The sequence below is a fragment of the Manis pentadactyla genome, chromosome Y, assembly GCF_030020395.1.
Source record: "Manis pentadactyla isolate mManPen7 chromosome Y, mManPen7.hap1, whole genome shotgun sequence".
NCBI classification, from domain to species: domain Eukaryota; kingdom Metazoa; phylum Chordata; class Mammalia; order Pholidota; family Manidae; genus Manis; species Manis pentadactyla.
Genome location: NC_080039.1, coordinates 3884529 through 3910656, shown reverse-complemented (window position 1 = coordinate 3910656; position 26128 = coordinate 3884529). Strand labels below are relative to the sequence as shown.

General features: G+C 37.9%; 1 pseudogene; it reads right to left on the bottom strand.

Moving 5' to 3' along the window:
* On the bottom strand, nucleotides 1–26128 carry LOC130682102 (NF-kappa-B-activating protein-like; annotated as a pseudogene).

The following is a 26128-nucleotide window of genomic DNA, read 5'->3' as shown; positions in this document are numbered from 1 at the left end:
TTATTTGTCATCTTTCCCTTTAATTTTTTTTGTATACCATCTCTCAAACACTGGCCAGGATCTCATTTTCTCTCTTTCACCTCTCTTCTTGGTTAAAGGATGCCAGGGCTCTCTTCTCATCAGCATGATTGATCTGGTTTTCTTTCTGCAGTTGCACAGCCTCCATTTGGCGATGCCTGGAGATAATTTTATTTTTGGCTTAATTTCTCAGGAATTCTTCTCATGGTACTTCCACACTAATCATTTTTTAACAAAGGGTGTTCTATTTTGAAAGCTGACAAATAGGAACGGTTTATGGGTTCAATTTTTAAAAGATCACTTGTTTTATCAGCTGATGCATCCTTTGATTCATTTCTAGTATTCAAATAATGATTTCTGAGGCTCTGTCAACATCAGGAATGTATTAAATTTCAGATACTACAGGCATAAGTCTATTTCTGTTGTTTCCTGTAGAACAATCAGAAACGGGAAAATTATTAAACTTTCTATATGATATGTAGCATTTGCCTTTGTGGAATTAATAGTAGGACAGATGAAAAGATTTAAGTTGATGATCAACTCAAAATTCTTCAAGGTTCTAACTTATCATATAACCAAATGAACCAAGTCTAAATCTATCGTTGAGTCTCTAGTGAGTTTTATGGATGAATTTAACTTCCTTAGAATCCAGTAGTATCTCAGAAAATAGAGATTTAACACAAGGGTCAAATACGGAAGTATAAGGGCAGAGGCAGAGGGAAACCGTTACATTACTTTCAAAAGGCCTACTGGTTTGGAGGGAAAATTTCATGAAAACTTGCCTCTTTAATGCACAGTTGACTCTTGAACAACATGGATTTGAGGGTCCACCTATATGCAGATTATTTTCAATAAATATACTTAGAAGTTTTTTGTAGATTTGTAACAATTTGAAAAAACACTGTTGTTCCTTTAGCTGATTTTATTCTAAGCATACAACAGTATATAATACATATAACATATAAAATACGTGTTTATGTTATCTGTAAGGCTTCTGGACAACAGCAGGCTACTCATAAAGTTTGTAGGGAGTCAAAAGTTATATAATTTGGACTGCATGGGGATTGGTACCCCAACTCCTGCATTGTTCAAGGGTCAACTGTGTATGTAACTCAATCCCACAAAACCAGTTCAAAATTAAGCTTTAGCTATGTCTCGGAAAGTAGAGAAAACCAAGAAAGGGCAAGAGGGGAAAATCATTTTAAGTTAGTGTGAAGCTTGGGGAGTGGCAGGATGGACAGTCAAAGAGATGACAATGCACTTAGGTTGCTCAGGGTACAGTGAGCAGGGCTGTTTATTTGAAAGAAGTGCTACGTGAATGATGCTGAAATAAACATCTATGCTCACATCTCCTAGTACATGGGAAAGATTTTCTCCTGGGTTTCTAGGTATAGAGTTGCTGGGTCAGAAAGCATATGAATGCTCAAGTTCCCAAGACAATCTCAGACTGTTTTCTAAAATGACTGTACCAATTTATATCACTATTAGCAATATTTAAGAAATCCTGTAGACCCACATCCTCTCAAATGCTTGGCATTGTTTGAATTTTTGTCTATCAAATGGGTGTAAAATGGTACATCAGTACACTTTTGATCTTCAGTTCCCATGATAGTGAGTAATTTTTGTATATGTGTAGGCCACATATATTTCTTCTTCTATCAAATGCCTGCTTGTGTCTTTCTCTCATTCTTCTTTTGAGTTATTTACAGGTATTCTTTAAAGATTCTCAGTACTAACTCTTTATCAGTTGTGTGTACTGCAAGACGTTATCCTAGCTTGGAACTTGTCATTTTATTTTGATTAGTATATGTTTATTGTTTTCCTTAAGAAATGCTTTCCCACCCTAAGATATAATAGATATCTGCTCATATTTTATACAAGGAGGGTTAAAGTTGTTTTGACATTTAAGTCCTTAAGCTGTATGATTTTGGTGAGGGTTCTACTTCGCTTTCCATATGGATAACCATTTTTCCTCCTCCATTTACTGAATATACCTTTCTTTCCCCACTGATCTGACATGCCATCTCTTTCATAAAACGATGTCCATACATGTATGGCTCTGCCTCTGGGCTCTTTACTTCATCCCACTGAACAACTCGTTTGTTCCCTCCATGCTTTCTAAAGTGCCATGTTTCATAATAGATCCTCACGTCTGGTAGGGCAAATCTCATCTTCCTATTCTTCTTCAGAAGTGACCTGGCCATTCTTTTCGGCTCTCTCGTCTGACACATCAATTTCAGAGCCATCTTATTAAGTTTCATGAAAAACTCTGTGATTTTGATTAGAACTGCACTGAATGAACAGATAAACTTGGAAAAAACTTACAATGTTGCCTTCCTATCCTGGGACAAGGTACCTCTCCATTCATTTAGGTCTTCTTTAATGTCTCTTAAAAGTGCTTTATAGTTTTCCCTACAGAGGCATTGGATGTGTTTTCTTAAGGTTTATTCCTAAATCCTTCATATTCTCTGAACTTAATATAAATGTTTCCTTTTTACTTAATACGTTTTCTAGTTGTGTCCTGGTACACAAAAATGCAGCTGATTTTTGTGCTGGATAACCTTACATCCAACCATTTGTTACTCCCTTCTATTATTTATAATTCATCTGAAGATTCTTTAGTATGTGTCTATGAAAAAATTCATATTTTTTATGTAAAATCATTTTTCTATGTAAAAAATCATATTCACAAAAAATGAGTTACATCCTCCTTTCCAATTCTTATGCCTCTAATTTATTTTTCTTATCCTACTGTGCTACAACTCAGATATAACATTTTCAAATGTTGATCCTCAGAATTCCAAGATTCTGGAGGTGCTCCAGGGGTTCCGCACACTTTTGCCTCCAACGTCATTTAAAAATATGCACCTACTTTAAAAGCCCATAAAAGTTAAAAAAATCCAAAATTCAGTTTTGTTTTGGTCCTGATGCCCTATCAGTTCATTATTCCTTTTCCTCCTGGTACTTTTCTTTATCTTCCATAACTTTATATTCATTTTCCCATGCTGAATCTGATGTCTGTCATTACCATTTTCTGCTCTCAAATCTCAGTGTTCACAGAGAACTACAGGGTCCACATTCTCTGACTCCACAGAGAACTGGAGAAAAGCTCAGAAAACAGGAACACTGACTTATGAAAATGCTTTCCTAACTACCAGAATGCCACATTCCTCATAGGGCAGTGATAAATACCTGAATTTAACTATATCCTCAGAGGATAAACTGTCTAAACTAAAAGACAAACTAGGAAAGGACACTGGAAAGATGGATTCTTTGAAGCTGGAGATACAACTGAGTTTGAGGCAGAGGTACATACATATTTGGAATTTTAGGCAACCACATTTGTAACAATAAAACTAATACTAAACTAATATTTATGTTCTACTTTTCATTTGGAAAAGTCACTTAATGAAAATCAATCACCAAAACATAATTCTGGAACTAAGAAAGAGGAAAATATCTAATCATGGAAACAGACCTCAGTGGAAAGAACATACCTGCTGCCACTCATTACATAGCCTGAGTGCTCAAATGATGCAATTTCTTCACTTGTCAAGCTAATTTCACCTCTTTGTGGGGTATGTTTCCAGCTTTTACATATTCAGTCATAGCTGTACCTTCACCAGGTAGCAGCGCATGATCATAGCTACAAAGTAATTCTGAATTCAAAAATGGTCCATTACAAAAAGGTGATCTTCTAAAGAAAGCACAAAAAAAACACCTTCTCTCACAAAACAGTAGGAATAACTGTTGCTGAGTGGCAGCATGCTGAGAAACCCAGTATTACTTTTCTTGAGTTAGTGAACATTGCACTGTGTCCTAAATAACTATCCAGAAATACAGACATACTTTGGAAGAACAAAAGAACTATGGTATTGAGTACAGATTTATAACCATCAACTTATCCCCATAGACCTTGAGTTTATGGCTTCTGCCTCTAGTGAATTCCTTTTCTATTAAAAAAAAGTAAAGAAATAATATATCTCTGGAAGCAACCAAAGTGTCCATCAACAGATGAATGAATAAAGAAGATGTGATACATATAGACAATGTAACATTATTCAGTCTTAAAAAAATAAAGAAACCGGACCATTTGTGACAACATTGACAAATAAGCCAGGCAGAGAGACAAATACCATATGACTTATTCATGGTATCTAAATACAGTACAAAACAGAATGTACAAAACAGCTGTAGACTCAGAGACACAGAGCTAAGTGACTGGTAGTTACCATGGTGGAAGGGTTGGGGTGGGTGAGTGGGGAGGGTGAGAGAGATAAAGGGGTACAAAAATCTCAATCATAATATAAATAGGTCATGGGGATGGAAGTGCAGCATGGAGAATATAGTCAATGATTCTGTAACATCTTCCTATGTTGACAGATAGTAACTGCACTCATTGGGGTGAGGATTTAATAATGTGTGTAATTCCTGAAGTACTGTGCTGTATACTTGAAACCAACATAAATTTCTCCATCAACTATACTTCAATAAAAAAAGAAAAAATGTATCTCAAATTTGCATACCTTTTAGACTTATAACCAATAACAATGCTATATAATAACAAGTATTAATGTTCATTCAATGGGACTTTAAAAACTACCATCCCTTCATTTAATTCACTGACTACTTCTTGAATACCTATTAAACTCAAAGCCTGTAATATAAAAGTAATATCTGCTCTTGTGGAATTTACATATTAATAAGGATATTAATAGCAACACAAAATAGGATATACAATACACTGCACAAAAGAAATAGAAAATGCTGTGAAGACTACAGGATTAAAGAGGGATAGGAATCATACCTACCTATGGAGGAAAGGTACTGGGAATCTGCACATGCCCCGTCCTTTTGAAAAGGGCTTTGACGGAAGGTAAGGATTTTAACAGGGCGAGATTGGAGGCAGTAAAGAAACCAGGGCTGGGAATAGAAGGTAAGGCATGTTGGGAGAAGAAATAAGGTGAACAAGGCACAAAGTCGGAAAGTGAACAGTAAATACAGGGAAGTTTCAGTTCTTCTCAGTTGGAACCTGGGGTATAAACAAAGGAGTAGAAGGAGATAAGCTTAGAAAGGTAAGTTAGGGCCATACTTTTGGGAAGGTACTTTAGATATTATAAATATACTGTTACTTACTTCAGAAGTTTATCATCTTGAGAGACAAGTGTTTTTGGAGCCTCTGGGCCAACTAAATCTGAGAGTCCTTCAGGCTCTGCTTGAAGGACGTTCAGAAACATACTCACACTTTGACTACTCGGTTAGTATGCTTCCTGGGTTTTGAATCTGGGTCTATCAGAAGCAACCTACTTAATCAATCATTCCAGGGGTACCCCAGAAACTCTTCTTGAGAAGCTTTAGAGCTTGAATCACTGGAATCTTTCTGCTCTTCTTTGACTTCTTTTTCTTGAATTTCTTCCTGTAATGATTATAATTTGACACAAATTGATTTAATATTCCCATGTTAAAGGCCATCTCATTTTGTCAAGGCAATGAAAAGTCTGATTAAAATGATTTAAATTCTCATCTTATTCAAACTTGTTAAAGGATTTTTATTAATTTTTTTCTAACTTATTTAACTAAATCATGTTTCCCTATTAAAAAGATTCCTACAGGGGAGCAGAGCCAAGATGGCAGCGTGAGCAGAGCAGTGGAAATCTCCCAAAACCATATAAATTTTTGAAAATACAACAAATACAACAATCCCTAAAAGAGAGACCAGAAGATCCAGGATAACAGAAAGGATACATATACACCTGCAAGGACCCAGCACCTCATGAAGGGGGTAAGGTACAAGGTATGGCTTGTCCGTACACAAGCGCCCGTCACCCCAGCTCCCAGTGGGCGGAGAGGAATCAGTGTGGGGAGGGAGAGGAAGCTCAGGACTGCTAAATAACCAGCCCTAGTCATCCGCACAAGAAGCACAGACACACAGTGCGTGGGTTGCTGGATATTAGGGAAACAGGACAGTAACCTGTGAGTGCCTCCCTGCAGCCAGTGCCCCTGGGACAAAAGAAAAGCAAGTAGTTTTTCAAAGTCTTAAAGGAACAGGGTACCCACAGCTGGACGGAAGCATCCCAGGACACTTAGCCCAGCAGCTGGGAATCTCAGGGAACTCCAGGCACCCTAACCACCCGGGCGGCAGCACAGCTCTGAGGTCCCTCATGGCGATAAACAGCCTCCCGCCTATTCCCCCTCCAAGAGGGGGTCTCTGCCGCAGCGGAGCAGCAGCCTGAGAGCGGCCACACCCACAGCAACCTTGCGGAGATCTACAGTGGCCAGGCAGGAATCAGAGACCCTATCTGCATGCAGCTGCCCAGCAGAGGCCGCTGGGGGTCGCCATTCTCCCAGGAGAGGAAGGCCACAAACTAGCAAGAAGGGATGTTCTCCCAGCCGACACACGCGACAGCTCCACACAACTACCTCTATCGCCATGAAAAGGCAGAATAATTTGATCCAGACTAGAATCACAGAGACAACCCCTGAAAAGGAGCGCAGAGAGATAGAACTAACCAATCTCCCTGAAAAAGAATTCAAAATAAAGGTCATACCATGCTGATGGGGCTGCAGAGAAAAATCCAACAGCTAACGGACAAAGTAGAAAGGGAAACTACAGAAATGAAACAATCTCTGGAAGGATTTAAAAGCAGAACGGCTAAGATGCAAGAGGCCATTGATGGAATAGAAACCGGAGAACAGGAACGCATAGAAGCTGACGCAGAGAGAGATAAAAGGATCTCCAGGAATGAAACAATATTAAGAGAACTGGGTGACCAATCCTAAAGGAACAATATCCGCATTATAGGGGTACCAGAAGAAGAAGAGAGAGGGAAAGGGATGGAAAGTGTCTTTGAAGAAATAATTGCTGAGAATGTCCCCAAACTGGGGGAAGAAATAGTCGCTCAGACCACAGAAGTACAGAGAACTCCCAACAGAAGGAAAACAAGGAGGACAACACCAAGACACATAATAATTAAAATGGCAAAGATCAAGGACAAGGACGGAGTATTAAAGGCAGCGAGAGAGAGGTAAAAGGTCATCTACAAAGGGAAACCCATCAGGCTATCATCAGACTTCTCAACAGAAACCTTATGGGCCAGAGGAGAATGGCATGATATGTTTAATGCAATGAAACAGAAGGGCCTTGAACCAAGAATACTATGTCCAGCAGGATTATCATTTAAGTATGAAGGAGGGATTAAACAATTCCCAGACAGGCAAAAGGTGAGAGAATTTGCCTCCCACAAACCACCTCTGTAGGGTACTTTAGAGGGACTTCTCTAGATTGGAGCACTCTGAAGGGTAAACAGATGTCAACAGAGAAAATAAAATCACAGCAAAGAAAGCAGAACAACCAAATACTAAATAAAGGCAAAAAATAAAATGAACTACACACAAAAGCAGTCAAAGGAAACACAAAAGAGAACAGAATAAAACACCCAACATATAAAGAATGGAGGAGGAGGAATAGGAAGGGAGAGAAACAACGAACCATCAGACAGTGTTTATAAGAGCTCATTAAGCGAGTTAAGTTAGTAAAATACTAAAGAAGCTACCCTTGAAACTTTGGTAGCTATGAATCTAAAGCCTGCAATGGCAATAAGTACATATCTTTCAATAATCACCCTAAATGCAAATGGACTGAATGTAACAATCAAAAGACACAGAGTAATAGAATGGATAAAAAAGCAAGACCCTTCTATATGCTGCTTACCAGAGTCTGACCTCAAACTTAAAGACATGCACAGACTAAAAGTCAAGGGATGGGAAAAGATGTTTCATGCAAACAACCAGGAGAAAAAAGCAGGTGTTGCAGTACTAGTATTTGCAGACAAAATAGACTTCAAAACAAAGAAAGCAAAAGAGATAAAGAAGGACTTTACATAATGATAAAGGGTTCCATCCAACAAGAGGATGTAACCATTATAAATATATATACACCCAACACAGGAGCACCAACATATGTGAAACGAATACTAACAGAATTAAAGGAGGAAACAGAATGTAATGCACACATTTTAGGAGTCTTCAACATACCACTCACTCCAAAGGATAGATCCACCAGACCGAAAATGAATAAGGATACAGAGGCACTGAACAACACACTAGAACAGATGGACCTAGAAGGCATCTACAGAATTCTACATCCAAAAGCAAGAGAATACACATTTTTCTCAAGTGCACATGGAACATTCTTCAGAATAGACCACATACTAAGCCACAAAAGAAGCCACAGTAAATTAAAAAAGATTGAACTCCTACTAACCAACTTTACAGACTACAAAGGTATAAAACTAGAAATAAATTGTACAAAGAGAGCAAAAAGGCTCACAAACACATGGAGGCTTAACAACATGCTTCTAAATAATCAATGGATAAATGAACAAATTAAAATAGAGATCAAGCAATATATGGAAACAAATGACAACAACAACAGAAAGCCTCAACTTGTGTGGGATGCAGCAAAAGCAGTCGTAAGAGCAAAGTATATAGCAATCCAGGCATATTTAAAGAAGGAAGAAAAATCCAAAATGAATAGTCTAACAACACAATGATCAAAATTGGAAAAAGAACAACCGCTGAGAAGGAGCATGGAGAGATAGACCTAACCAATGTCCCTGAAAAAGAATGCAAAATAAAGGTCATAACCATACAGAAGGAGCTGAAGAGAAAAATGCAAGAGCTAACGGACAAAGTAGGGAGGGAGACTACAGAAATAAAATAATCTCTGTAAGGATTTAAAAGCAGAACGGATGAGAGGCAAGAAGCCATAGATGGAACAGAAACCAGGGAACAGGAATGCATAGAATCTGATGCAGAGAGAGATAAAAGTATCTCCAGGAATGAACAAATGAGGCCTAAAGTCGGCAGAAGGAGGGAAATAATGAAGATCAGAGAAGAAATAAATAAAGCTGAGAAGAATAAAACAATAGAAAAAAATCAATGAAACCAAGAGTTGGTTCTTTGAGAATATAAACAAAATAGACAAGCCTCTAGCCAGACTTATTAAGAGAAAAAGAGAGTCAACACACATCAACAGGATCAGAAACGAGAACGGAAAAATCACAGTGCGTTCCACAGAAATACAAAGAATTATTAGAGACTACTATGAAGACCTATATGTTAAGAGCTGGAAAACCTAGAAGAAATGGAAAACTTCCGAGAAAAATACAATCTTCCAAGACTGACCAAGGAAGAAACAGAAAATCTAAACAAACCAATTACCAGCAGAGAAACTGAATCAGTAATCAAAAAAACTACCCAAGAACAAAATCCTCGGGCCAGGTGGATTTACCTCAGAAATGTATCAGACATACAGAGAAGACATAATACCCATTCTCCTTAAAGATTTCCAAAAAACAGAAGCGTTGGGAATTTCCCAAACTCTTCTATGAAGCCAACATCACCCTAATGCCAAAACCAGGCAAAGACCCCACAACAAAAGAAAATTACAGACCAATATCCCTGATGAACGTAGATGCAAAAATACTCAACAAAAAAGTAGCAAACTGATTTCAAAAATACATCAAAAGGATCATACACCATGACCAAGTGAGATAAATTCCAGGGATGCAAGTATGTTACATTTGAAAATCCAACAACATCATCCATCACATTAAGAAAAAGGACAAATAGCACATGATCATCTACATAGATGCTGAAAAAGCATTTGACAAAATTCAACATCCATTCTTGAAAAAAACTCTCAACAAAATGGGCATTGAGGGCAAGTATCTCAACATAAAAAGGCCATATATGATAAACCCACAGTCAACATCATACTGAACAGTGAGAAGCTGAAAGCTTTACCTCTGAGATCTGGTACAAGACAGGGATGGCCCCTCTCCTCACTGTAATTCAACATAGTACTGAAGGTCCCAGACATGGCAATTCAACAAAGCAAAGAAATACAAGGCATCCAGATTGGTACAGAAGAAGTTAAACTGTCACTATTTTCAGATGACATGATATTGTACACAAAAAACTCTAAAGACTCCACTCCAAAACTAGGAGAACTAATATCGGAATTCAGCAAATTTGCAGGACACAAAATTAACACACAGAAATCTGTGGCTTTCCTACAGACTAACAATGAACTACTAGAAAGAGAAATCAGGAAAACAATTCCATTCACAGTTGCATCAAAAAGAACAAAATACCTGGGAATAAACCTAATCAAGGAAGTGAAAGACCTATACCAAGAAAAGTGTAAGACATTCTTAAGAGAAATTAAAGAGGACACTAAAAAATGGAAACTCACCGCATTCTCTTGGCTAGGAAGAATTAATATTGTCAAAATGGCCATCCTGCCCAAAGCAATATATGGATTTGAAGCAATGCCTATCAAATTATCAAAAGCATTCTTCAACGAACAGGAACAAATAGTTCGAAATTCATATGGAACAACAAAAGACACCAAATAGCCAAAACAGTCCTGAGAAGGAAGAATAAAGTGGGAGGAGATTTCACTCCCCAAGTTCAAGCTCTACTACAAACCCATAGTAATCAAGACAATTTTGCACTGGCACAAGAACAGAGCCACAGACCAGTGGAACAGAATAGAGACTCCAAACATTAACCCAAACACAGATGGTCAACTAATATACGATAAAGGAGCAATGGACATACAATGGGGAAATGTCTGTCTCTTCAACAGATCGTGCTGGCAAAACTGGACAGCTACACATAAGAGAATGAAACTGGATCACTGTCCTACACCATACACAAATGTAAACTGAAAATGGATCAAAGACGTGAATGTAAATAATGAAAACAAAACTCTTAGAAAAAAACATAGGCAAAAATCTCTTGGACATAAACATGAGAGGCTTCTTCCCAAACATATCTCCCCGGGCAAGGGAAGCAAAAGCAAAAATAAACAAGTGGAACATTATCAATCTGAAAAGCTTCTGCACAGCAGAGGACACCACCAATACAACGAAAAGGTACACTACAGGATGGGAGAATACATCCATAAATGACAGATCCAATAAAGGGTTGACATCCAAAATATATAAAGAGCTCACACACCTCAACAAACAAAAAGTAAATAATCCAATGAAAAAATGGGCACAGGATCTGAACAGACAGTTCTCCAAAGGAGAAATTCAGATGGCCAACAGACACATGAAAAGATGTTCCACATCGCTTGTCTTCAGGGAAATGCAAATTAAAACCACAATGAGATATCACTTCACACCAGTAAGGATGGATACCATCCAAAAGACAAACAACAAATGTTGGTGAGGTTGTGCAGAAATGGGAACCCTCCTACACTGCTGGTGGGAATGTAAATTATTTCAACCATTATAGAAAGCAGTATGGAGGTTCCTCAAAAAGCTCAAAATAGAAAAACCATTTGACCCAGGAATTCCACTTCTAGGAATTTACCCTAAGAATGCAGCAGCCCAGTTTGATAAAGACAGATGCACCCATATGTTTATCGCAGCACTCTTTACAATAGCCAAGAAATGGAAGCAATCTAAGTGTCCGTCATTAGATGAATGGATAAAGAAGATGTGGTACATATACACAATGGAATATTATTCAGCCATAAGAAGAAAACAAATCCTACCATTTGCCACAACATGGATGGAGCTAGAGGGTATTATGCTCAGTGAAATAAGGCAGGCGGAGAAAGACAAGTACGAAATGATTTCACTCATATGTGGAGTATAAGAACAAAGAAAAACGGAAGGAACCAAACAGCAGCAGAATCACAGGATCCAAGAGTGGACTAACAGTTACCAAAGGGAAAGGGACTGGGGAGGAAGGTTGAGAAGGGAGGGATAAGGGTGGGTAAAAAGAAAGGGGGCATTACTATTAGCATGTATAATGTGGAGGGGGTAAATGTGGAATGCTGTACAACATTGAGAAGACAAGTTATGATTCTACAGCATCTTGCTGCACTGATGGACAGTGACTGTAATGGGGTTTGTGGGGGAGACTTGGTGAAGGGGGAGCTTAGTAAACATAATGTTCGTCGTGTAATTGTAGGTTAATGATAACAAAATTAAAAAATGTGAGATAAAAAAGGATCCCTTCAGAGACAAATGAAATACAATTTTCATGTTACGGAAAGATAATGGAAATAAAGTGTTTAAAAAACAGCTTTTACCAGTTTGAGCATCAATAATTTAAAGTGTAATAGCTTAAATACGTATCAAATTTGTTTTCATAATCAAGGAAGTGAAACCAAATCATTATTTTGAAAAGTCATAAAACAAAAAAAAATTGAAGTAAGCCATTATTGTGCCCTTGTTATATAAACTAAATTTCATGGTAACCAAATAGCTGAGGGTAGGCTTCTCTTATAGAATTATCTACCTAATAAATGAAGAATGTAGGCCAGAATTAGACTATCAATATTTTGCAATCCCACTTAGGCAATGACCATCAATGGCTGTTAGTATGACAAAGAGAGACAACCAGACATTATTTTCCTCCTGATAGAAGTATGCAATACCAGCTAAAAAGTACTCCTGCCAAAAATTTACATCTGAACCTCATCAAGTCTCTAGACCTAACTATCAATCTATAGGAAACATAGAAGCCAGAGAACATGTTAAAAGTACACTATAAGACTATGATCAGCAAAATTCATACTGTAGGAAATTCTAAGGTAAATGATTTGATTTCTTCAATGAATAAAATGCAGGAACAAAAAGGGGAACCTATTGATCTAAAGAGATGTACAAGATATATCAACCAATTGCACTTTGGGTCCCAATTTGAATAAACTGGACAAGAAACTGAGAACTGACAAATTACTGTTAAATATTTCAGACATGATAGTAATATTGTGGTTACAGTTTTTTTTACAAAACTAACATCTATCTTTTAGAGAAACATGCTGGTTTACGGATGAAATGATATCTTGGATTGGTTTCAAAATAATGGGGTCACTGGAGACTTCCTGTGAGGTGATAATTATCAAGTTGGGTGATAGTTACATGGGGGATCATCATATTATTTTACTTAATATCTTACATAACTTTATATATATTTGAACTTTTCATAATAAAAATTGAAGGAAAAAACTGACAATTTGCATTTCTTCTTTTCTGTTTTATTGGCTTTCTTTGCTCTCCTTTTTGCATCATCATCTGCAAATTAAACCACAGTATAGTTTAAAAAAATTAAATTCTAAAACCCCAAAACTTTTGAGTAGATAAATATCCTGTTGCCCGATTTGCTGAAACATAGAAATTAATTCAAACATTTATTGCTACTCATCACAAAATGTGCTAGGCATTGGGGACACAGAATTAAAGTCACACAAAGTATTAGGTGATACAGGATGATGTTATTAATTTTACTGTATGAGATAATAGTATTTTGATTAAGTAGGAAATGTCCTTGTGTTCTAGAGGTGTATACAGGAATATTTAGGATGGTACAGTGATATTTGTAATTTACTTTCAGTATCTCCACAAAAACTCACATTTGAAACAAATATGTCAAAATGCTAACAAATGTTAAACCTTGGGTGCTCTGGGCATATAGAGGAGTATCAAAAGCAGGCTGATTTGGGGAGGGTGATTGAGGAATGGTTGCCCAGGAGAAGGTGATTCTTAAGCTAGTTCTTTCAAAAACCAGGTTTTTAAAAAAGCAATGCACACCCATTGCTGAGATGAGTAAGCCAAGCCACATGGAGGGAGGGTCTGGTGTCGTGGGCAGATAAGACTCTCTGTGCCAAGTAACAGAATCAAGAGAAAGGCCATGGAATACTGAGGAGACAGAAAGTAGTTCTCAGGCTACAGGATGATGCAAGAGAGAGACCCAGGTCTATGTGATTACTGAGGCATCGGTCAGGACCCAACTTCACCCTGACGGCTATGGAGAGCTACTGAGGGACTTTAAGTAGGGGACTGACCTGCTAGGATTTGTGCTTTACAGAAGTTCAGTCTTCCGGCAGAGAGGAAGGAAAGTGACAAGGGGGGCCAGGAAACCCTGGTGACATCAGCGGAAGGAGCACCTTTGTGTCATGTGTCCCCAGTGGAGGCGCCCTCTGTCCAGCAACAGCCAGGAGAGGGCACAAAAGGATGGCTTATTGTGATGTGCCACCCTACAGGAGGTGTCTTTCACAATCAGCTGCTGGGAAGCGGTCTTTTACGATGTGCCTTTTTGAAAACTGCACAAAGGTGCCCACTGAGTGTGAGAATTTCACAGAAGAGCTGCTCTGCTGAGCAGACACAGCCTGTATGGTTTGGTTCAGCACCACGTGTCTCAGAACCCAAGCCCAACTTGCTCCCATGCCACATGCCTTGTGCGATTACACACAACCAATCTGGAGCCATACTGCTTAGGTGTGAATCCCAACTGTGTGTCCCTGAGTGCGGTACTTGGAAACTGCTCTATTGCCTCCATTTCCCATCTCTAAGATGTATCCAACAGTTACCACTGTGTGTACTGAACAGCAATAGTGAATATCAAGTACTAAGCAGGGTGGCTGGCACAGTGAGTGAGTGTTCATAAACTCTTGTCCCTTATTGTTGTTTTTAAAACCTTCCTCTAAAATAAGCTTTAAGAACCACAACTTGGTTGGAAGCTAGGTTTGCAGAATGATGCTGTCTTTCTTATCACTGGAGTCTGTTTCAGAATCAGAGTCACTGTTACTATCATCAGAATACTTCTTATGTTTTCTTTTAGATGAGTTTTTCTTTCTCATTTTCTTGGACCTTTCTTTTGAATGACTAGATTTCTTCTTCTTCTTTTCTTCTACATAAAGCAGAAATAAAAAACTTACTTCTAAAGAGGAATTTCTGAGTACCAATTTTATAATATTTGAAATACTGAAAAGGAATATATGACAGGCAATTTGAATAAAAGCAACGTCCAATATTCAACTATATATAAATGTGTTTTGTAACTCCTCAATAAAAAAAGCTCTGTATTTAAAGAATACCTTCTGAGGTAGAAGACCAAGTGGTACGTTTCTTTGGCCCTTCGTCCTCTACTGGTGTATGTTCATCAGAGGTGAATTTAAAGAAAACAGTTATAAGCATCAGAAAAGTGATGAAATATAGACCATGGAGTATAAAAGTATAGGCTTGAAAATTTTCAGGAACAAATTGATTGAGAAACATTAAAAGCAAACACTGGACTGCATTAACAATTGTACAGTTCAAGGATCTACCACCTTCATAATCACATAATAATCGTTTACATTACATAATGCCTTAGAGTTTACAAAGTGCTATTTACTGAGTGAAAGCAGCACATGAGATTAGTATTTTCAAAAGAAACCACCGGGTGAAGGTCATGAACCATAAGGAAACTCAAAGAACTGTAGTCAAGAAGGCTGTGGGAGGACTTCCTAACTCTATTCTCTGTGTGCAAAGGCCACACGGGAGAGCAGCACCTGTCTGTCTCCCCAGAGCATGAAGCACCTGACAAACTACAGCAGAAGATATCATTCTCTTGCAAAAAATTCTGAAAATGGGCGTTATTAAAATTGTACAATAATTTAAAAGGGAATTTCTATATCATATAATCTTTTCCTCTGAAGATCACATCCGGAACAATTCAGGAATTGCCTAGAAATTATTCTTAGGGTTCCTTCGAACTCTTAATTTTTCGAGTGCAGATTCTATGAGTGTTTCCAAAGGCATCTATAAGAATAACTTTAGATAATAATGCTTTATCACCCCGTCACAAATGACAAGTTTACTTGTAAACTCAATGTATCAACTCAACCTAAAGATGACACAGAAATGGAAGACAGGGAGGAAGAAGCTTATCAATAGCACCAAAGAGAGAAAAAGTTAGGAAAAAGAGAAAGCATTAAGCCTTCAGATAATTTGATATAGGAAAATCTTCTGAACAAAACCATATTGGAATATTCATTTTTAAAAATGCCTCTGGGAATAGAACAGAGAGCTCAGAAATAAACCTACTCATATACGGTCAATTAGTTTACAACAAAGGAGGCAAAAGTATATAATCGGGAAAGACAATCTTTTCAATAAATGGTACTGGGAAAATTGGACAGCCATATGCAAAAGAATGAAAATGGAACACTATCTCACACCATACACAAACATTATTTAAAATGGATTAAAGAGTTGAATTTAAGACCTAAAACCATAAAACTCCCAGAAGGAAACATAGGTCCACTTCCAGGTATTCCAGATCGGAAGAAAAGAAAACACCACTTGAAAAGATATATGCACCCCCATGTTCACAGCAGCATTATTTACAATAGCTAAGATATGGAAACAACATAAGTGTCCACTGGTGGATGAATGAATGAAGAAAATGTTGTATAGGAGAGGGGATCAACATGGCAAAACAGGAATATCTTGAGCTTATTTTCTTCCATGGAAGTTCCTTGACATAGTCTTGGAGATGATTTTAAATCTGACACCAAAAGATAAGCAAAGAAAGCAAAAATAAGCAAGTGGGGCTGTATCAAGCTAAAAACTTCTTCACAGCAAAGGCAACCATCAACAATGAATATACATTGGGAGAAACTATTTATAAATCATGTTATTTGGTAAGGGGTTAATATCCAAAATATATAAAGTACTCATACAATTCAGCAATAAAAAACAAAAATAAACCAATCATGAGGATAAATGTACAGGATAGGGAATAGAGTCAATAATAGTGTAGTATCTTTGTGTGACTGTTTATCAGAGTGAGCATTTACTAATGAATTTAGTTTTTGAATCACTATGTTTTATGCCTGAAACCAATGTACTATTGTATATCAACTACACTTCAATAAGAAAAAATAGCAAAAGGAAAAACCCAGGCAATCCAATTAAAAAATGAGCAGAGGACCTGCATAGAAAATTTCCCAAAGAAGGTATATAGATGGCAAATAGGTACATGAAAAGATGCTTATTTTCAGTAATTATGAGGGAAATGCAGATAACATCTCACACCTGTTAGAATAGCTATTACCAAACACCCAAGAAATAACAAGTGTTGGTGAGAATGTGGAGAAAGGGAAACCCTCATGCACTGTTGGTGGGAATGTATATTGGTACAGCCGCTATGTAATACAGTATGGAGGTTCCTTAAAAATTAAAAATACAACTGCTATATAGTCCAGCAATTCCACTTCCAGGTATTTATCTGAAGAAAACAAAACACCAACTTGAAAAGATATATGCACCCCCATGTTCACAGCAGCATTATTTATTATAGCTAAGATATGGAAACAACATAAGAGTCCACTGGTGGATGAATGAATGAAGAAAATGTTGTATAGGAGAGGGGATCCACATGGCATAACAGGAATATTGTGAGCTTATTTCCCTCCATGGACACACCAAAATTTTCAACTACGTATAGAGCTATTATAGCTGAGAAAAAAAACAGAAGACTAGAAGAACAGATCTTACACAACTAAGGACATAAAGAAAAGCCACAGTGAGATGGGTAAGAGGAATAGAGACATGGTCTAGTCAGAATGAACACCCCTGGGGATGTGACCCACAAGGAGGACGGATATCATGACCACAGAAACCCTCTCTGAGAAACAAGATGTCCAAGCAAAACAGCCTGGTGGACCTGCACTGGGAAGATAAGCACCAATAATACCTGGCTTTGAAAACCAATAGGACTTATGTCTGTGATACCCAGAGGGCAGAGAGAAACTGTGAGTCCAATCTTAAATGGTGTGCATACAATATCCCTTGCTCTGAGTCTCAGTGCAGAGGGAGCATTTTGAAAAGTGCCTGGATTATACATGAACATGACCTATTGACTAATCTTGTGTATGTGCAGGCAGGGCAGGGATCTATTGCAATTTTCCCTTGGGATGGAAATGTCGATGGACACCATTTTTATTTCAATTCCATTCTACCCGGCTGACCTGGTGCTGCCATTTATGACCTCTCTATCGACTGGAATCACTTGCATGTCCTTGGTGTTCCCCTGAAGACTTGTCTCACTAACCTGCCTGCCCTGGAACTCCTCCCAATTAGCTCTTCACCCAGCCACACCTGGTGGATGACCCTGGCCAGCACCAGTACAGCCACTAAGTGGCTAAGTTTTCCCACCCCAGACTATCATCCCTACACACTAGAACACCTGCAACATTCACAGCTGGACCTCACAGCCACCCACACAGCAGAGGCCTGTTCCACACACCAGTGCCAGTAGCTGTTGCAGATGGGCCTCATGGCCAGTTGCACTGAAGGCCAACCCTGCCCACCAGTGGGCTGCAGCAACTGAAGATGGGCCAGATGCCAGCCCCACACCCCAGCATGTTGTAGCACTCACAGTCAGGCCTAGCAGACAGTGGACCAGGGTACAGCCCTGTGCATCAGCATGTCTACACCAGTTGTGACCCAGGCAGAACAGGAGGGTGTATGCAGCTGACACAGAGGACTCCCCTGTGTTACCTGACTCAAGTGATCATGGAGGTCTGCACTAGGAGGCCCCATAGAACATCTTCTGCATTAAGCCACTCCTTTAAGACCAGGAAATATACCTAATCTACCTAATACATAGAAACAAAGACAGAGAATCAGACAAAATGAGGAAATCAGTATACTCCAAAAGGAAGGTAAGCCAAAGACATCAGAAAAAGAGCTGAATGAAACAGAGGATAAGCAATCCACCAGATAAAGAGTTCAAAGTAGTGGTCATAAAGAAGCTCACCAAACTCAGGAGGAGAATGGATGGACACAGTGAGAACTTTAAAGAAGAGATAAAAAAATATTTTAAAAAAACATTCAGAGCTAAAAAGTAACTAAAATGGAAAACACATTAGAGAGGATATTTATATTAGAGCACATATAAATGCTGTATGGGAAAATACATTTGCAACTGATATATCCATTAAGGGGTGAATATCCAATGTATTGGTGGAACTGAATACACATTTATCTGTCTATTTAGTTGGCCAACAAAACATGAAAAGATGCTCCACATCAGTAGTCATCAGGGAAATGCAAATCAAAACTACACTGAGCTATCACCTCACACCTGTCAGAATGGCCACTATCCAAAAGACAGGAAACAGCAACTGTTGGCAAGGATGCGGAAGAAAGGGAACTCTTGTGCACTGTTGGTGGGAATGCAAAATGGTGTAGCCACTGTGAAAAACAATATGGAGATTACTCAAAAAATTAAAAACAGCAATATCATACAATCCAGTAATTCCACTTCTGTATTTACCTGAGGAAAATGAAAATATTAATTTGAAAATGTACATGAGCCTATATGGTTATTGCAACATGATTTACAATGGACAAGATATGGAACCCACCTAAGTGTCCATCGATAGATGAATGAATGAAGATGTGGTACATGCACACAAAGGAATATAACTCAGCCATAAAAAAGAATGAAATCTTGCTATCTGTGACATGATGGATGGACCTAGAGGGTATTATGCTAGGTGGAATAAGTCAGACACAGAAACACAAATACCATATGATTTCTCTTACATGCAGGATCTAAAAAACAAGCAAACAACAAACCTAGAAACAGACTCATACAGAGAACAAACTGGTGGCTGTCAGAGGGGTGGGGAAAGGGGAAAGTGAAATAAATGAAGGGGATTAAGAAGTACAAATTTCCAGTTAAAAATAAATAAATCATGGGGAATATAGCCAATAATATTGTAATATATTTTTATGGTGACAGAAGGTAACAACACTTACCATGGTGAGCATTTTGTAATGTATATAAATGTCAAATCACTATTCTGTACACCTGAAACTAATATGTTGACTATATGTCAATAAAAAAGATTTTTTAAATTAAGAGGGTAATAGGGTTATCAACAGCAGATTAAATGATGCAGAAGTGATCTGAAAGGTACAGTAGTGAACCAGGAAAAGACAAAAAAATATAAATGAGGATATTAAGCTTAAGGGACCTGTGGAATGTCAAACATACTAACATTCATATTATCAGAGTTTCAGGAGAAGAATGAAAGAAACAGAAAACCGATTGGAAGAAATAATGTCTAAAAGATTTCCAAACTTGATGAAGGAGATATCCAAGTCCAGGAAGCAAAGAGAGTCCTAAATAAGATGAACCAAAAGTGATTCACACACCACACACTATAATCAACAACATGTAAATATTTGAAGACAGAGAATCTTAAAAGCAGTAAGAGAAAAACAACTAGTTACATGTAAGTGTACCCCAAAATACTATGAACTAATTTTTAAAAAATTGAAGTACTTTGTTGTATAGTTGATATACAATATCACAATGGTTTCAAGCATACAATACAGTGATTCAACAGTTATACACATTATTAAATCCTCTCCCCAACTAGTGTGATTACTATCTGTCAACACAGAAATGTTACAGAATTGACTGTATTCTCTATGCTACACTTTCATCCCTGATTTTGGGCCTCTTTATCCCACACCACATATTTCATCCGCCCACCCCAAACTTTCCCCCATGGTAACCACAAGTCGCTGCTCAGTGTCTCAGAGTTGATTGTTTTGTTTGTTTGGTTTTTAGAGTCCACATACAAGTGAAATCATATGGCATCTTTTTCTGCCTGGCTTATTTCACTTAGCATAATACCCTCTAATTCCATCCTTGTTGTGGCAAATGGAATAATTTCTTTCTTTTTTATGCTTGGAGTAATATTTCATTGTATATATGTACCATATCTTCTTTATTCATTCAACTATTGACAGACACTTTGGTTAATTCCATATCTTGGCTATTGTAAATAATCCATATTTGGATTATTTGGAATCCATGAAATTTGGAATCCATATTTGGAATCCATGAAACAAACATGGGGCGCATATATCTTTTTGAATCAGAGATTGTGATTTTTCAGGTAAATTCCTAGAAGTGGAATTACTGAGTCATAAGGTATTTCTATTTTTAGTCTTTTTAGGAACCTCCATACTGCTTTCCACAATGGCTGCACCAATTTATAGTCCCACCAGCAGTGTAGGAGGTTTCCCATTTCTCTACATCCTCACAATAATTGTTATTTCTTGAATGAGCTGAATTTTCAGCAGAAACTTTACAGGCCAGAAAGTAGTGGCATGATACATTCGATGCACTGAAAAAAATTTACAACCAACACTATTCTACCCAGCAAGGTTCTAAATCAGTATTGAAGGAGAAACAGGGAATTTCCCAGAAAAGCAAAAGCTAAAGGAGCTGATCAACACCAAACCAGCCCTTTAAAAAATGTTAAAGGGACGTATGTAATGGAAAAGAAAAGGCCATACCGAGAAAAAGAAAAATCATGAAAGGAAAATCACAATGGCAAAGGTAAACATGTAGTAAAAATAGTGGACCAACGACCTACAAAGCTAGTATGAAGGTGAAAAGACAAAAGTAGTTAAGTTAATTATATCTACAGTAATTACTTAAGAGATACACAAAATAATAAGATGTAAAATATGACACCAAATACAGAAAACATGGGTGGGGTGAGGAAAGTAAATATGTAGTGCATTTAGAATGTGTTGGAACTTAAGTGACCATCACCTTATAAAAGACAACTCTATACATATGATGTTATATATGAACCTCATGGTAAAAACAAACCAAATACCTATAATAAATAAACAAAAATGAAGAGGAGGAAAACAAACATAACACTAAAGAAAGCCATGAAATCACAAGGGAAGAGAGCAAGAGAAGAAAACAAGAAAGAAGAACTACAAAAATAACCAGAAAACAAAGAATCAAATGACAATTAGTACACATCTACAAGTAATTACTTCCAATGTAAATGGGCTACATGCTCCAAGCAAAAGACACTGGGTGACTGAATGGATAAAAAGCAAGACCCCTCTATATGCTCCTTACAAGAGACTCACTTCAAACCTAAAGACACAAACAGACTAAATGTGAAGGTGCTTAAGTGGTAGAACTTTCTATCTGAATGTGCAAAGCCGGGGTAGCAATACTTACATCAGACAAAATAGACTTTGAAACAAAGACTGTAACAATAGACAAAGAAGGGCATTACATAACAATAAGGGGGATAATCTAAGAAGAGGTTATAATAACTGTAAATACCTAGGAATCCAACATAGGGCTAGCTAAATATATAAATATTGACAGGCATAAAGGGTGAATTTGACAGTAATACAGTAATAGTAGGGGACTTTAATACCCCATTTACATCAATAGATAGAGCATCCAGAAAGAAAATCAGTACGGAAACACTGGCTTTGAACAACACATTAGACCAAATGAACTTAACCTATACAGAACATTACATCCAAAACCAGCAGAACACACATTCTTTTCAAATGCACATGGAACAGTCTCCAGGACAAATCACATGTTAGGCCACAAAACCAGTCTCAATAAATTTTAAAAAATAGAAATCACTTAAATAAACTTAGGAAGACTGAAAATTTTCTGACCATGATGATATGAAACTAGAAATCAATTACAAGGAAAAAATTGGAAAAAAAACCAACAGATGGAAGTTAAACAGCATGTTACTAAACAACCAATAGGTCAAAGAAAAATCACAGGAAATTTAAAAATACTTGTAGAATAATGAAGATAGAAACACAATGGTTCAAAATTTTGGAGGATGCAAAAATAACAGTTCTAAGAGGGAATAGCAATATAGTCCTACCTAAAGAAACAAGAAAAATCTCAAATAAATAATCTAACCTTACACCTAACTGAATTAGAAAGAAAAAGATGACCCAAAGTGAGTAATGGGAAGAAAAAAAAAAAGATTAAAGTAGAAATAATTGAAATAGAGACAAGAAAACAACACCAAAAAATTAATGAAACGAAGAGCTGGTTCTTTGAAAAGATAAACAAAATGGGTAAACTTTTAGTTAGGCTCATCAAGAAAAGAGGAGGACTCAAATTCAGAAATGAAGGAAGAGAAGTTACAACTGACACCACAAAAGTACAAATGCTTATAAGAGATCACTATAAAATTATATGCCAACAAATTGGACAGTCAAGAAGGAATGGATAAATCCTAGAAACATGCAATCTTCCAAGTCTGAAAAAGAAAATCTGAACAGACCAATTACTAGTAACAAAATTGAATTGGTAATCAAACACTCCCAAGAAACAAATTCAAGAACCAGATGGCTTTATAGGAGAATTCTACCAAACATTAGAGAGTTAATACCTATCCTCAAAGTATTGCAAAAACTGAGGAAGGAAAGCTTCCACATTCATCCTATGATGCCAACACCAACTTAATACCAAAACCAGACAAAGACACTACAAAAAAGTGACAGACCAGTATCCCTTGTGAACATAGATGCAAAAATCCTCAACAAGAAATATCAGAAAACTGAATTTAAAAATACATTGAAAAGATCATTTATCATCACTAAGTGGAATTTATTACAAAAAGCTTTCAATCACTTACTCTGGTTCTGGATTCTTTGGAGAAAGTTCCCATACTTCAGGAGCTCCCAATTCTCCAATCCCCTCTTTCTCACTTAATCTCCTAGAAATATAGGTGTGTAAATTATAACTCCATGGCCTAAGTTCTGTTTACTAAATATATCATCAAATTCAAAGAAGTCCAGTTAAGTCCTATTTTCCCTTTACATTTTAAACTTTAAATTAATGAAAACTTTGTGTAAATGTAAACTCAGAGAATTTGATGTTTTGATAGTATTATCAAATGGTATAGACTACAAAGAGGCTAGGAGGCTGTCAAGTGTGTCCCTTCTGCTGAAAGACGGCAGAGCTCCTAATTGCCCATTTCATCTTCTGCAATATGTGACAGAAAACAGTTTTACATTTGGAAGTAACTTCATTTGCTTATACACATTCTTGAGAGCAAAGAGAAGTCTCTTCTTGTGATTTGGTCAAACATTCCATTCAAAGAAACTCAGGAATTAAAGAAGATAGCTAAAAAATAAAGCATTACAAGTAGAAAATTAAAGGAGCACTGAAAATGAAACAAACTTTTTAATAAAAATTGTACTCAGTGGCATACAAGGCTAGTTTTCTCTGTTTTCCCTAGTTCCTTTTTAGAAAAGGAATATATTCTCTATCTGCTCTTGGAGGACATGGGAAATTTTTCTCATTTATTTTTTATTTCTTCTCTTAATTTTTGCTCTCTCTCGTAATAAACAAACACAAAAAACTAGGGCTCAATTCCACAAAGTTTAGCTGCTTGTGACTCTTTTTAAAAAAACACCTTTACAAAGTCAATGTAATTTATTTTGGTTTGATTGAATAAACCAGTTTTTACTTCTTTATTCATGGGAAAACGTGGTATAATCACACAGTTAGACTCAGGTTACCCCCTTGAGGAAACAGTCTATAAGGGGACACACTTAAAAACCTGAAACTGGGACATGCATACCGGGGAAAGAATGCCTGACAGGCAGGAAAGAGTATGCAGTCAAGGTCTCATCCCTGCTGCCACCTGGCTTTATCTGTACTCTTAGATAAATTATTTATCTTATATGTATTAAATGTACAAATGCGAATTTCATGTGAGAGGTTCCGAACATCCTTTGGTGAGGATTGTCCCTTAAGAAGCTGGTTGCTTTGTGATTGACACAGTGTGGGGGTAACTTCCTGAAAAATGTTATTTGGAGAGTTTTGTCTCCAAACTTAACTCAGGCCTCTTTTTCCTTTTTCTGCCCCCATGCACCAAACCCTAACAGTTAACAATTAAGGACTATTTATTATGTTCCAGGCCCTAAATCATCACATAGCTCTGAGAGACTTTGTGCTAATTTTATCCCTTTTTAAGTTGTTAAGCAATTAAGCCCACAGGGGTTAAGTAACTTAACACTATTACCTAGTAAAGCACTGATGCTCAGTGAAATGTGTTCTGCTATCAACCGTACTTTGCTTCTCCCATCAACTTGGGCGATCTAATTCTGAAGCCTTTCCTCTTCATCACTATGCCTTATTACTTCCCACTTCTGGAGGGAAAAGATTCAAGAAGACATCTCCCAGCTACTGGACATTAACCTGACCCTCAATGCCTGTAATACTTTTATATTTCTTGTTTTTTCTTAAACACAGTACATGTAAAAGCACTTACTACAGTGCCTGATAATTTAACACTCATGTAAGCTTTAGATATTAACACTTACACAGCGAAAGTTATAACCCTTTTCCTTTCTGCTTCTTAATTTATCCGTTCTACCACTCCAGTACTCACTCTCCTTATAGGAGACCTGAACACCCTGACCTCACTTTTCATAGTCAAGACTGACAAGGTCTTTGTCAATGAAGGCTGATCTCAACAAGACCTTTCTCAATTTAGGCTAACCTACAGTTTAGAAGATCAGTTTTTCTACATTCAGTCATCTTCTCTCAGAGGCTTTTCTACCCTCCAATTTAAACCCCTTATCTCAGTCTTCCCCATCTCACTAAAAAAATATTGCCACTTACATATCATGGTATCTAAAACCTGTCTGATCATTCAACAAGTTGCCTGGCACTGCTAATTTTATGATCAATTAAGTAGTGCTCCTCCTTTCCATGAACTTGTGGGGCATAAAAACATGATCGCGAATTATGGCAAAACCAAGCAAACGCTTCAATTCCCGTAGGTCTGGCTCTCGGCCATGTCTGCTACAATAAGGGGGGGGGGGACAAGAGAGGAGGGAGAGACCAGGGCACTGAATGATGCAGCCCTCGGGTGGGTGAAAGTCTAAGGGAAGAAAAGGGCGAATAAGGTGTTGTCGCGGGTAGACTGAAGGAAGGGAAGAAAATGGACACAGGCAGGCAGCGAGCACGAAATGCCAACAGTTAGAAAGATGAAAGACGAGGCGGACTCCGAAGGCAGGTGGGCTCCTCACAGCGAAGGTGCGCCCGTGTCACTCACTTCCGCCGCAGGCTCTCCTCCCTCTCCTTGTCCAGAAGGCTAGGCCACGGCTTGTCGCCCCCGTAGGGGCGCGAGTAGCCGCCGTAATAGGCGGACGAGGAGGCAGAAGCGAAGGGGGTGCCCGGTGGCGCAGAGGGCCGCTCTCGAGAGCGTGACCGCGAGAGGGAGCGACAGGACTGGTTTCGGGAGCCTTGGCTGTGGCTATTCCGGTCTCCCGACCGAGAGCAAGAACGCGAGCGCGAGCGGCGGCGCCGCAGGGAGCGGGTGGCTTTATTGGGCTTGGGGCTCTTCAACGAACTGCGGCGTTCCCCACCCGAAGCCTGCGGCCTCCCGCTCCGGGCTGCGCGAACCAGACACCGGAGCCAT